General features: G+C 33.5%; 1 pseudogene; it reads left to right on the top strand.

Moving 5' to 3' along the window:
- The first annotated feature begins 7,951 nt into the window (after nucleotides 1-7,951).
- On the top strand, nucleotides 7,952-9,703 carry LOC149545050 (protein RETICULATA-RELATED 3, chloroplastic pseudogene; annotated as a pseudogene).
- Nucleotides 9,704-14,970: the final 5,267 nt, after the last annotated feature.

Genomic DNA, 14,970 nt, shown 5'->3' with positions numbered 1-14,970 from the left:
AAATCAATTGGCTCTAGATTTCACCTCAGATGTCCAATTTTGATGAAACAAAAGTCGATTTGGGGGTTTTTTGACCTTTTGAATATGATGTCAATATCTAATTTGCACTAGCAAGCTCTAATCTTCACCTGCAAAAAATCTCTCCTACTGGCCTGATGGCCAAAAAATTTCAATTTTTTTAAGAAATAAATTGCAAATCCATAAATAAATTGCATATCCAAAAGGAGAAGCAAATGCAAAATGCAGATCTGAAAATTAATTGCATAGATTGATGAGATCATACCAATTTCACAAATCGGGCCTTTGGTTTCTAGTTTGCAAAATTTTTTTGCCTCAGATTTGACTATGGCCTAGGGTAGGCAAATTTATAGTCAAATTTCACTGAATCGATGCTCCAAACACAATGGTGAGGTCTGCTTTGGCTCTAGATGCTCCCAATAGCTACAATACTCTAGATCTGAATCAGTGGTCCTACAAGAGGTGAAGCAAGAATGGTCTCCAATGGCTATGAAATGGCACTCCTATGGCTTTGATACCATGTAAGAATTTGGTATAGTTATGATACCATTAGGAATTTTCCTTAGGGCAAAATAATGCCAAGATCAAGAAGCACAAGACTAGCATAATATGGACCAAATAATGTATGATCATAACAATATGAGAATGAATAACTGATTATCTTTGGATATCCGATTATTCAATAATTGATAAATTGATAATTGATGTTGTTCAAGTACACTAGAATTGCCTATATATAAAGGCCTCTAGAATGCTTCTAGAATGACTAGGAGTTAGCAATATGATAAGCCTCACAACTAAGCACATGTCCACTAAGAGTGGATTATCCTCCATTACACATAGAAGTTAGTGCATTGATGACAGGATAAGCCTACAAAGGTGCATCACATAAAATTATGTTGTAGACGCCATGTGCTTGATTATAGTGTGAACAACTGTATTGTCTACATGACAACTCAATTAATTATGCAAACTCTAGTGTTGTAGACACCATGTGCTAAAATGAGATGCTAACTCTTGTGTTGTCAATATGACAACTCATATGAGTACACATACTCCTAGGTGTTTAACCTAATAAATAATAAAATAATGCATTTATCCTAAGTAAACTTAGGTAAAGTGTAAATAATAATTATTTACACTAACAATTAGTGTTAGGATTCAACCATAGACAGCAATGACAATTACATGCAAATATAACCAATATTAGAAAATAATAGATCACATAGAAAAGAACACAAGACACCAAGATTTAACGTGGTTCACCCAATCCCTGGGCTACATCCACCACACAACAAGTCCGATATTATTACAATCCAATAATTACAGCCTGATTACAATCTATAATCCCTTATAGCTCAATACTGCTGCAAGAACCAATTTTTGCATCACCACTATGAAACAATCCCTAACCCTAAGCTCTTTTATACAAGTATTTTTACCACTTTAGGGTTACAATTAATAATTACATGTCGGCCCAAAATCCTGATAAAATAGGGCCGAAATTTTTTCCAGCCCGGATAGCCATGGCCTATTGGCCCCGATTATATTGGGGCTGCCACCCCAAACCCTTGCTTGAGGCCTAGCTTGGCCTAGAATTATGGAGTATGTATAGTACTTCCCTGATCAATCACCACAATCTAGCAATTAGGGCATTCATTACTTGTTGTAGGCTAGTTCCATCATTGGGATATTTAACATTGCTAGTGCACATTTGCTGAAGGGGTATCCTTGGGAAGTCTTGCCAAATTAAATCAAAATAAAACTTATATTGCATTTGAAAGATTAAAATGTACATAAAAATAAAATCACACTCCTTTGCAAATTAAAATTATTTCTACAATTTCATATATTTTTCTTTGTTCATACAGGAAGATAACTTACTTAGACAAATTGCATGCCATTTCTTTATTCCTTATTCAAAATTTGCATATTACAAACCATAAATTAAATATATGTTTTAATCTTCATAAATCACACAAGTATCTATCTTTTAACCTTTTGGTTTGGCCTCTCCTCATAATCCGCTTCCCTTCTAATTATTGTTGCTTCTATTTTTTATCTCACTTCAATCCTTTTCAACTCTTTTAATGAAAACATAATATCATGGATGAATGAAATATTTTAATGATGTCTACAAGACTGGTTAGTCTATAAGACTTTTCACATTGCACATTAAATAATAAGGCATTTTCTTTGCATGTTGAAGGTTGTTGATTTTGATCAATAGTTTGCAAGACTTAACTATGCTTTCATATTTTCTACACGTCTTTTAGGGCTGGTGCAATTACAATACCCAATAAACTCCCTTTCTTTATGCTTTGGTGGATATCTGTACTCTCTTCCAAAGCTTCCATTTTCATAGGCTGCTAAGTATGTCATCTAAAACAAAAAAATTGTCTTTAGAAAAACATATTTTGTCTCTCATTGTTATGCTTGAAAGCACTGAATTGCAACCACTATAGGAGTGTCACCTGCTCTTTGATCAATACCATTATAAATACAAATGGACCTATTTGATCCTTGTACATTGAAGGTTGTGGACTTTGATGATTAATTTGCATGACTTGGCTATGCTTCCATGTTGTTTGGCACATGTCTTTTAGGGCAGGTGCAATTACATCACCCAATAAATTCCCGTTCTTTATGCTTTGGTGGATGTCTATACTCTCTTTTCAGGCTTCCATTTTCACAAGTTGCTAAGTCTACAATCTCAAACGAAAAGTTATCTTTAGAAAAACCTATTTTGTCTCCCATTGTTACACTTGAAAGCATTGAATTGCAACCACTATAGGAGTTTACCTACTCAGTGATGAACAACATTATAAATGCAATTGGAAATCCATCACTAAGATAAAAGCTTTTAATGCAACACTGTAGACATATAGGTTGAGGAATCCATTATACCTATTTTCAAAGTTTAGTGGATGCCACTACAATGAAGGCGTTCCACATATATCTAAACTTATTGTTACAAAAAGATAATTATATAAAAAATTCTAAAAAATTCTAGTTTTTTATTGTACATTTATATGGATTGTGGAAGTTTAAAAACTTTAATTAAAATTATAATTGTTGGCAGTCTACAAATAATTTAATGAGAAGTGGACATGGTCATTTCACATTAGTATCATAGAGTTGAAACACATTGAAAGAAAAATTTATTTTGTTGTTACAAATCAATGCATGGTAAATTAGACGAGGAAAAGGAAGGTGTGTATATGCCAAAGGTAATTGTCCAAAAAGGGTAGTTTCCAAAAACCAAAGCAAACTAAAATTGATGTAAATAGACAAGAAACAAGCTGGATTTTGGAAGTGCCAATTATTCCCACACCAACATCAAATCAAAGAAATAAGAAAACTACTATTCTATTTCAAGAAGGCATAGAAAGAGACAACATGTAAATACTTAATTTCTTCATTGTCTACATATGTCATATCCTTTCCCTTGTTTGTATGAAATGAACTTATGAAGTATTTGCAGACATGACACTCCTAATATATTACTATATTATAAATATTAAAGAACACAAGCTTAGATTATTTGCTCAAGACTCTCAATACACACATGATAAATGAATTCTTTCTTAAGAAATATATGAATTATTAATAATATACACATACCACTCTCTACTAAGAACAACTTATCAATAAAAAATGAAGCAACAAATCTCATATTATATAAAAGCCAAAACACCACCAATTTTTTTAAAATGAGTAAATTAAATTAATGTGTCCATAAATATGCCATAAATAAAATCCTGTAATATTTATTATTATAATAAGAGTTGCGTTATTGCAGTTGGAGTCCTGCCTAATGTAATATATTAATGGATCATAATATGAGTAATAATTCTATATTTAAATTTTTAATTTAATTGAGGCGTAGTTATATATTAGTGATTGTATATTTAAATTCTAAATTCTAAATTTAATTGAGTGAGGAAAATGACATCATCAAAATTGCCTCAAGGGTAAATATATTTAAGATTGAACTAAGAAAAAATCTAATTTTTGATACATAATATAATCATAAATATTGTAAAAATATTATGTTGGCCAGTTGAAGAAAAAATAATATTTGAATTTGAATAGAATTTTTTTTTAAATTATTTGAATCATATATATGAGGTATTGTAGTTGAATGAGGGGACATGTAATCTTTTGGATTTCTACTCAAAAGAGGATATATTCTCTCCATTTTTGAAGATTTGTGCAACTTCCTTCCCATGATTTGCACATATTTGCTCTTTCTTTGAGTTGCAAGAATATAGTGAGATTGGGATTATATGGTATTCTATTATTTTCTCTTAAAAATGTCATAGAGAAATAACAATTTATGTAAAATCAACATTTAAATGAAAAAATAAATCAAAAATTTTCCTAGACATTTTCAACATAAGAAATATTTTTTCTATCATTGAAAGAGGTACTATTATGAGTTTTCAAGAAAGTTAGAAATGTTCACAAACTTGCTCTACTGATATTTTTATAAACCTAAGTTTCTTAATCTAGAAAGACTCAACTTCTTCAATAGCAAGCAACACAATGTGCTTAATATTCCTGAATACATGAAAACAATGCCTATAGATAACTTTGCAAGATCTAGTTATAATTGCATTAGGTAGACAATCCATCTACCCTTGATTTCATTGTCCAAGAATTTTCAATTTAAAGAAGGTGAGATATAAAATGTAAAATAGCTAAGAAAGTGAGAAGCAACAAAATAATGACACTAATTTGCTTAAATGTATTCTTTGACATCAATATCTAGTTATTCACAAATTAGTTTATACACTAAAAACCAAAAATAAGGTATTCTTGTTGAATCAAAAGTATCTTGATCTTATTGAACTTAAGTACATTCAATTAGAAATTAAATTATTTTTTCCTCATAAGTTGTGTATTAAAAAAACATATTTGAGAAATAGGAAATAGGATTTAATCATGCCAAACCTTTTTGCAAGAATTTAGTACAAAAGGAAAGCAAGAAGTGTACAAATACATTCTTGGGTGGTTTGGGAGAATAACATAACATGTTCTGGTCCACTCGGTAGGGGGAAAGACTATTATTAGTTTTCTATTCTAGGGCATAGTAATTGATAACAACAATAATAAATTTGGTTGAAATATCAAACAATAAGAAATGAGAAAAATAATTAAAGAGCTTTGTGAATAATTAAACAAAATATTTGGAGAAAAGAAAAGAAAATTCAATAATTATGTTACTCTACAACTACCAAAAATATTTAGATGATTTAACACATAATAAATTGGGCATCCAAGTATTTTCGTACATACAACAAGACAAAATATTCCCTAAACTTGAATCAAATTGGCATGCGATTCTTTCAACCTACATCTATAAAATCTCAATTATACATCATGAGTATATGTACATCCATAAACTGTCACTCCCTAGACCAAGGTTGGCAATCTTTGAATTTTTTTGCAACTTGAATCAGGTTAAAGACAGATTAAAGTTGGTAATTAATTTATCAATGAAAAAATCCTAAATCAACAACTAGGGGAATCCCAGAACCGATGGTCATCTTTGATATATTTTTTGTAAATTGGACCAACTTAACTATAGACTAAAATGCCAACTAGTTCATTAATTACTTTCACAAGTTCTCGACCTACAAGACCACAAGTTAGTGCAGCTACTCTAGTGAGGAATAAATATGTATACATTTAAAAATGTAAATGTAAACCATATCCCCTAGAAAGAACCACACAAAAATTACTAATAATAAGTTAATGGGAGCTTCATCCTAGAAATCTAGATCTACTGAAGAGAAGTTCTAATATCTCATGAAAGAAATTCTATTTTATAAAGTCTGTTATGGAATAGATTAAAATCTAAAGAAGACATAGCCCAAAAAAAATGAAGATCTAAGTCATGTGTAGAGTAAAGAATAAACTCCAAAAAATTACCAACAATAGTAACTACAATTGTTGTTGCAGAGAAAGCCAAAACAAAACAAAAAATACTATATTAAAATCATGGAAAAATAATCTCTGAGATGAAATGCATATGCATTAAACAACTATAATTTATGTCAAAGGAAAAGAAATAAAGATTAAATCGACTCAAACTTGAAGGACGATACTCCACCTTGACTTTTGCAAAAAACTTCTATGAATAATGCATTTATCAAGAGCTTTACCAATCTCTCAATTACTAAGTAGCAGTTCATTTAAAAGGCGTGTCAAAGATGAGCTCTCACGGCTCCCTGTCTTAATCAATGGATGGGAATCAAGTGTAGAATAGCATTGAAACACACTCGAGAGGAATCCATTCCTTCAAACTTGAAATGGGGGATTCATGCATTCTTCTCAAGGGTAATCCATACAGGCTTGAAATTAATTAAACATCAAGGCAATAGTTCCATCTTGATACCATGCCATTATTCGCTAGACCTTTCTTATTTTTCCTTTCTTTAAAAAAAAATAGTTCTCCTTTAAAGAGGCTGAATGTGGCATGTTAAGACAATTGCATGCAAGAAACAATTTATCATCAATACTTATACACCAAATAAAACATAATTGCAGGAATCCAAACAATTTATTGTCAATACTTACATACCCAATAATGGACAATAATATGAATGAGAATAATATATCGCCAATACTTATATACCCAATAAATAAATAATGAAATATCAACACATGTCAACATAATGACACATTTCATATAAACTTCATTGGACTCAAATACCAATCTCACAATTCAAAGTAAGATTTATCATACAACATATTCTACCCAGAGAGGAAATAATCAAATGAAATTCTTGCTAGTTCATCCAATAACTAAATAATCATAGGGTAATTAGGATAATATAACAAAAACTTGAAACAAATCAACTAAGTTCAATAATACAATATAAATTCAACATTGAAATTAGGGAAAAATTTGAACTAAATTTCAAATTACATAATAATAAGGAAACAATTCATGGATACTTGCGGTTGGGGATGGCAACAATTTAGTGCCAAATTCAGAGATGTTTTCCATATTGATTATTGAAAAGCACTTGAATTGTAGTTATCAACTTTTGATGCTAATTTAACAACCCAAATCAGCATATGATAGATTTATTGCAGAGAATAGTTTTCAACCTTTTAAGACTCGTAAGAAAATGCAACTAAATGGTGGAATATATATTGGTCTTTTTTTAAAGATTGACAACACTCAAAGTTTTTCAAGTATTTTGCATTTAATGACGGAATGAGGCTGCAATTGTAAAATTTAAGATTAATTTTAACAGATCAACTACCATGGGAATATAAGGCAAGCTAACATATGGCTTGATGCACTTAATGTGGCAAATACCTCGCAAGACATTTGATGAAGAAAGTGACGATGTTTTAGATATCGTGGCATAAAGTAATAGCATGGAGTCTATTTTCAAACATCCGTGTGTAGTAAACAATGTCATCTATCCTTGACATGCATGATTGCACCCACACGTCTATGCCTTAAATTTTCCATTTTTTCTTGTCAAAAAAAAAAATGAACTAGAAAGAAAAGGCAATACAGCCAATCAAAAAATTGAAACTGAAAAGAAGTAATTATATTTAATGAGAGATTTTCAACATACTATAGGTTGACTATAGGTTAAAGGAGAAATACGGAACTGTGTACGATTATCAAGATGAAGATTAATTGTGAAGATGCAAGCAAAAACTATAGTCTCCGCCTATAGGCGGGACTAATAAAGGAAGAAAAGAAAAAAACAAAAGGATTTTGTTGGTCAACTACCTTACGTACCCTAAGTATATACATTTGTTAGGTGGGCATAGAGATTGACAAGTATTTTGCAGGTCGAATAATGATTGGAGGGAACCTCTCGCCAAATCTTTGAACTCCTTGATTTTGAATTGAATACCATTGATGATCTTATAGGCCAATAGAGTTTTTGTTTATGTATCTCACACGTGAAAGGAATCCCAACCAAACCTGTCTGTCACCTAACTTTCTGCCTTACTTATTAACACAACCACACCATACTGAAAATAAATTCTCTATAACAAAACCTTGCCAATCTAGTATTTTCATTCATTTTGCTTGGATTCATAAAAACAATGGCAACCATGAGATGTTTATATGCTCCTGTAACGTCTTCCAGAGATCCATTCGTCGGTCTAAAAGCTGCCGATCCTTGTCGAAGGAAGACTACAGGCTTGCGAACCAACTGTTTTGGGCTTTCTCCAAGAGGTAATGATCATAGCAAATGTTTTATTTCTGTTTTTGCTAATGGGCATCTTAGAAATAATAAGGGTGGCTGGAATACGAGAAATCTAAAGAAACGGGTGTCTGAATCACCAAGGATTGATGAAGTTGGAGGAAATGGATCTGGGGGGAACAATGATAACAATGGCGGCAGCTCTTATAATGGTAGATCTGATTGGGGCGACTCTGATGGTAATGGAGAGCAAGGTAGAGTTAGAGGGGGTTTGTTGGGTCTGTTTTTGCAAGGATGGAGGTTGAGAGTAGAGGCGGATCCACAATTTTCTTTCAAGGTTTTGATGGAGGAGGTGGTGGGATTGAGCTCATGTTTAATTGGGGACATGGCTTCTAGGCCCAATTTTGGACTCAATGAGCTGGACTTTGTGTTTTCCACTCTTGTTGTTGGATCCATAATGAATTTCACATTGATGTACTTGTTAGCTCCCACGTCAGTAGCAGAAGGCCAGGCCTTACCAGGAAGGTTTTTGAGAGGTTGGGTACATTCGCATACAAGAGTGCATTGTTTTCAGTAACTGGGTTTGGGGCAGGTCTTTTGGGGACTGCATTGTCTAATGCGCTGATTAACATAAGGGAAAAAATGGATCCCAATTTTGTGAGCCCAAATAAGGCTCCACCTCCCCTGTTGAATGCATCCACATGGGCGCTTCATATGGGCTTTAGTAGCAATTTGAGATATCAAACCCTAAATGGAATTGAATTTTTGCTTGCAAAGGGGTTGCCTCCATTTGGGTTTAGGACTTATGTGGTTGCGCTTCGTTGTGTAAACAATTTGTTAGGAGGTATGTCATTTGTGCTGTTGGCGAGATTAACAGGGTCCCAGAAGGTTGAAGAGATTTCATTATTGCCGAAGGAAGAAAAACTAGTTTTGAGTCGAGGGATTGAGGTGGGGTATCAGAGCAAGGACTTATAACATGGAGAAACATCTTGATTGCAACTTCTTTAATATCGTTGAAGTGCTCAGGGTAGTCTATATAAAGGATATTTGGGTTTCAATCTATTTAAAACTCAAGGCTGATCTAGTCTACACTGATCAGGATGCCTAAAATTTGATTTAAGCTGAAGGGGGTTTTGAATTACGTGGTTGATTGTGAGGAGTTTTATCAAATTTTGAAGGTAATAATTGCCAGGGCAGATTAAAATTCAATTATGCCTCTAGATCTCCATGGGGCATGGCACAGCAGAGCAACTATTGTGTAGTTAACAATGGGCCAACAAATGGGTATCTTGTCACAGGACTTTATTTCCATTTTTGTAAACATATTGGTTTACTAACCGCGTATTCTCAATAATTACCAATGGAATCCTTCAACGAAGTAATGTATTCAGTTGTTTCTTTCCATGGACAACAAATCTTTGGATCATGATCTGAATAATCTTTTGTATGAACTAAGTTACATCATAATTTTATAATGGTCTTTGGCTTTACACAAATGATCAACCCTAATTTTGGCCAAAGTTTACTCTTCTTGCTGGAAATAAGCTACTATTGTTCCCTGTCAGGTTATTTTGTTTAAACATAAAAATATTTGGTGCTTGTTTTAAATGAAAATGTTCTTGGCACCACATTAGCTTACTCCTTTTCGAAAATGAGTTTGATGTTTGAATGCTGTAATTAGTCACAGTTAAAGGAACATAAATGTATACAAAATGACAGTGTATTGTTCAAATAACTTTTTTCAATTGATTTGAATGTGTGGTATTTAGAAGCACTGTGAACATTCAAATTTTGTATTGCTAAAACAAAACAACATTTGAGGGCTACAATATAAACATCTCAAGAAAATATAAATAGGAGCAAGCATCAAAGTAGTGAAAGGGTTTTCTGTGAATGATAGTTTCCAATTGACTTTTTGACACTCTTAACCATTATATTCGTGGTGATGTTTATAAAGAGGGCTAAAACACCCATGTCATCTTCGTATAGCTTAGGGAGCTTCACAAATAAACATGGGTAGGTTTTCAAATTGAAAAATGGATCAAACTGATTTGGAGGTGTTGTATAAGTTGTAAATTGTTGAAATATAAAGATTCCTATGTTGTCATAAAATATTAATTTCGGGGTCAGGGTCCAGGGTTTTATGTTCATGTTTTATATTTCCATCGTAAATGCTCAATGCTTAGTGAGTCATGTGAGTCAGCCCAATGTAATGACTTGTGCAATCTTCTGTCTCTTGAATGGGCTTAAAGCTATTAGGTTTTGTGAGAGTCTCCAATAAAGAGTGAATGATGCAGAGAATCATACAAACCCAACAATAAATAGGAACCTTTATGATCCTTTCAACATCCATTCAATAATATCTTTGAACAAAGGCAACTTATGAGGAAAACCACAACATTGTGTCTTCAAGACAGTCTTTAAAGATTGATTTATTTGACCCATAAAATCACAATATTAAATTTTCTGGAAAGAATGAAGTTTTTAGCCAACATCTAGAACTATCATTTCCCAAAATTACAAGATCTTATGATTTCATTTGGTTCCTCAACCAATAACTGTTTTAGATTGTCATTTTTTTGTCATAAACCAGATTTAACACACCAAACCCTTCCTAGGGCATCTCATCTCTTCCTCAAAACGAATTGAAATGAAACTAAACCAATTTCACATTATCTTTAATGAATCTAGTTTCCAAATATGTAAGCCATTTATTTTTACCAGTCACAAATCATTTTCCAAGCATAAATCATTGTCTGCAACTCCAATGCAGATTGTTAAAAACCAATTTTCACTCAAATGCCCATAACTTTCACAAATCTGTATGAAAACAACTCAAACCAAAAGGCAATGAAAGCTAATTCATGTATCTTTCCAATAAATATCCTTAGAGGTCTTGATTTGTCAAAATATGTCCGTACCAAATGCTGCAACATGACTGTTCCTTGAAATCCTCAAATCTGCAAATACTAACTTTCACCAAAATGTGCATAACTTATTCATTTCTTTATAAAAATGAACCAAACCAAAAGAATAAGAAAGAGGATTCATCTTTCTATCTATCCATTACCATATTACATGGTTTTCAGGCTGTACATGGCCGTACAAGACTTGGAACCAACACTAAAACTGAAAAATCAATCAAAATAACAATAATAAAATGCACCAGAAATGCATCAAAATATTTCCTCCTTCAAAATCTATCATTTGGTTCGACCATACAATGGTATTTATAAAGTATTTGGTAGTTTTTAACTTCATAACCAACTCCTACACCAACCATCTACCCTTTTACATCTTTTTTTGCAATGTTAGCAACTTTCTCAATGTTGCATTTTACAACTTTTTTATGCAACTTTTTACATTTTTGACAAAATGACTTTAAAACTTTATCAAACCTCTCTAAATATAATATTTAAGACCTCTTATAATGCAGTTACCATTTCATAGGCCTTTTATACAATTTGACCATGTAGACCTAAACATGACCTATTTGACAACTTGAGCAATATTGTGCACATGCTTACATTTCCTACCAATACATTTACAAATGGATTCAAAATGAATCAATACATCATATAATTGACTTTAAATGACTCAAAAACTTTATATATCTCATAGTGACCTTTAGGATTAGGTGCTTCTGCACCAGTGAACCCCTCTCTGTTTCATTCACTCATTTAATAATAAATCTCCTAGATTTCTAATGAAATAATTGCAATTTTCTGGTATATTTATGTCTCTGCAAATGTAATATGTGCTCATCATGGAGCAAACCCACATACTCGACTTGTTTTGATATACATAAATTGATAAATAAAGTCTAAACAACTGCACTTAATTAAATCATATCAGAGGATACCAAATAATGCATTTTGTTTACTCCCTACCTTTACAATTTGAAAAAGACAACTAATCGATGTAGCTGCCTTTGTGATTATCAAGTATGATTCCTCCTAGATATTTTGTTATTCATGTTTTGGTGCAACAAATAGTGCGAGTAGCCTAAATGATCAGGTTTCTTGTTTCAAACGACATTATCATCAAATAATTGAACTATAAGAAGTACCATGTAGATCATCTTGCATAGAGAACAAAATAGCAGCATTGTCTTCAAATAAGTAGATTGATATCATGAACTCTTATTGCAAACATTCATTTATTCTCCCTTCTAACCTTGAGTATGCCTCTTAAAGCTCATCGTTGCACAATGCATACATTGAAAAGAATTGGAGCCAGAAATCAACCACATTTGATGTGATAGTTGTATTAATTCCATATGGAAACGCCTAAAGTGCATGAGTCATTCTAACATAATACCAAACTATTTGAAATAATCACATTAGGTAATCTTAGTTGGTGAAGATGCTCCAAAAGTAGTTGTTGACAGATTACATGTGAAGCCTTTTTATATGTGCGCAAAAAAAAAAGAGACCTCTAGGCAGCAATTACTCGCCTTCTCAAAAACAGTACTCAACATCAACAATCAAGGATCCAATAATATCTACAGACTACTGTATTGCAAGTGCGGGCTATCCTTGTCCAAATAAGCTAATGTGTGAGCATCCAATAGAAAAAATGGTGACCAAGTATGCCCTATAATGATGTTAGGAAAGAAGATCTTGATAATTGATGGTCCGAACATTGGTGGCAAGTCATAGTTGTTCGATCTCTTCTGCTTCTGTACAATGATGACAAGGTTCCATTAATAAAGATGCCTGAAAGGCAAACTGATGAATTTATAGAAAGCAATACAAGACAATATCCAAAATCCAAATGGGATTGGTGGCCACTCAAATCACATGCAACAAAACTACCAGACATAGAAAGATCAACTTACAAAGTAGAATGAAATCATACATTCTGGGAAAAATAAATTATCGTCAAAAGAGACAGCCAAACAAGGGCCATGAACAACTCCATATAATGATCATAAATGAGCAGACATATAGTTGCATGAAGGATGGAGAAAATAAGTCGAAAGAGAATTTTATAGCACAAAACCATCAGCATGAGCAAATGAGTAACATGAGATTATACTTCAATTGGCTATAGAACCCAAGCTACCTTTTCTTTATTTGTATGATGTGCTATGATTGTACAAATAATATTAGTGATAAATTTAATTGGCTAGAGCCAAAGCTACCTTTTTATTATTCACTTGTGAGATCACACGTTTTGGGCCAATGTTAAATCTTATTATACCATGGAAAGCAATTCTCGGGGCCCTATATTAAAGCCTTGACTTGGTAAAGATGATGTAGTTTTGTTATTTCTAGCGATTGATAGGTTCTTTGTAGGATATTTCTACCAAATATAAGACCTACTTAATGTCATTTAAGTAACAAATTCTTATGTTTCTATGGTCTGGGATTTTGATATTTTATAACTTGATGAGGGCAGACAATTTATTAGTCTCTCTTTGTTGAACTATTGTATCACGAACGAACTAGAATATTTGAGATCATGCTATTTATTTCTTCCATCATTTGTTTTCTTTTTTTCTTTTTAATGTTAGAGTATTGAAATTGATTATCTGCATCCAACCTTGGCAACATTTTCACTTGTTAAGCCATCTAACTTATAAACTCTTACAACTTGTGATGCCTCCTATTGCTATTGGCCCTCACGTATTTGGGTGCGCAATGCCTGAAATTCAAAACAACACTGTTTTTGATGCGTGCCCTCTCTTGTCCCTGTTCAAGACTGGTGTGATCTCGCCTGATGGCTCGGCCTCGGGGGATGGTAGGGGTTGCCTACCTCCTGCCTGCTCTCCCTCGACGACTCTTCTCGGTGGAGCTAGTTTTGGGATGGCTTCTCCTATGCCTTTTGGGGGTAGGGCTGCCTCTTATGCCAATGTGGCAACCTTTGAAGGGGGTCTTTATGGTGCAACTCGAGCTGGTTCTGGGCCTCCTTGTCCTTGTGAGGCTGTTCCTGTAAGTGTATCCAAACCTGTTAAGGTCCTTTTAGACAATGAAACTGTTAATGATATTCTCAATACGGCAGAGGAGTTCTCTTCGCTTGCTGCTATTTTTCGTTTTCAGGGTTTTTGGCCCTCTCTAGTTGATCTCCATGCTTGGATCACTAAGCATTGGGAACCTATTTTAAACCATGGTGTCTAGATATTTCCAAATGCTAGAGGATTTTTCATTGTAAAGTTTGAAAGTGCTAAGGATAGGAAGACCATTTTGTGTCATAGTAGTTTTTCATGGCAAGTCGGATACCCACTTATGGCCAAACCGTGGCATATGGATTTTAATCCACTCACATAATCCTTTAATAAGGTTCCTATCTGGGTCCAGCTTTCGAACCTCCCGGTGCATCTTTGGATAGATTCTATTTTGGAAACTATTGGGGACTCTCGGAGACTTTTTATATGTCGACTCAGTCACTTCCAATGTTCTCCATTCAACGTGTGCTCAAATTCTTGTTGAGATGGATGTCTCAAAGGGTCTTCCAGAAAAGATTTGTTTGGCCTCTTTGCGGGGCTCCTGGATTCAAATGTCAGATTACGAAGGTATCCGTTGTAGAAAATTTCATAAGACAGGACACATTGCTGCTTATTGTGCTATTGAGAAGACTAAACCAAGGCGTCCACCCTCTTGGTGGTTTGGGGTCTCCCCTGAGCACTACATGGTGCTTAAGCCCTTGGACGTGTCCTCAGATGTTTCCTCGGAGGTTACAAATGTTTCAGGTTCGCCCCATGCTGTTGACATCCCAGAGCTTGTGACGACCGTGGATGTTAGGTCCTCTCCTCCTGCTG

Source organism: Cupressus sempervirens, chromosome 8 (assembly GCF_028749045.1).
Source record: "Cupressus sempervirens isolate cs-2001-9-10 chromosome 8, ASM2874904v1, whole genome shotgun sequence".
NCBI classification, from domain to species: domain Eukaryota; kingdom Viridiplantae; phylum Streptophyta; class Pinopsida; order Cupressales; family Cupressaceae; genus Cupressus; species Cupressus sempervirens.
The sequence above is the reverse complement of the archived record's forward strand: the minus strand, read 5'-3'. Positions and strand labels throughout refer to the sequence as shown.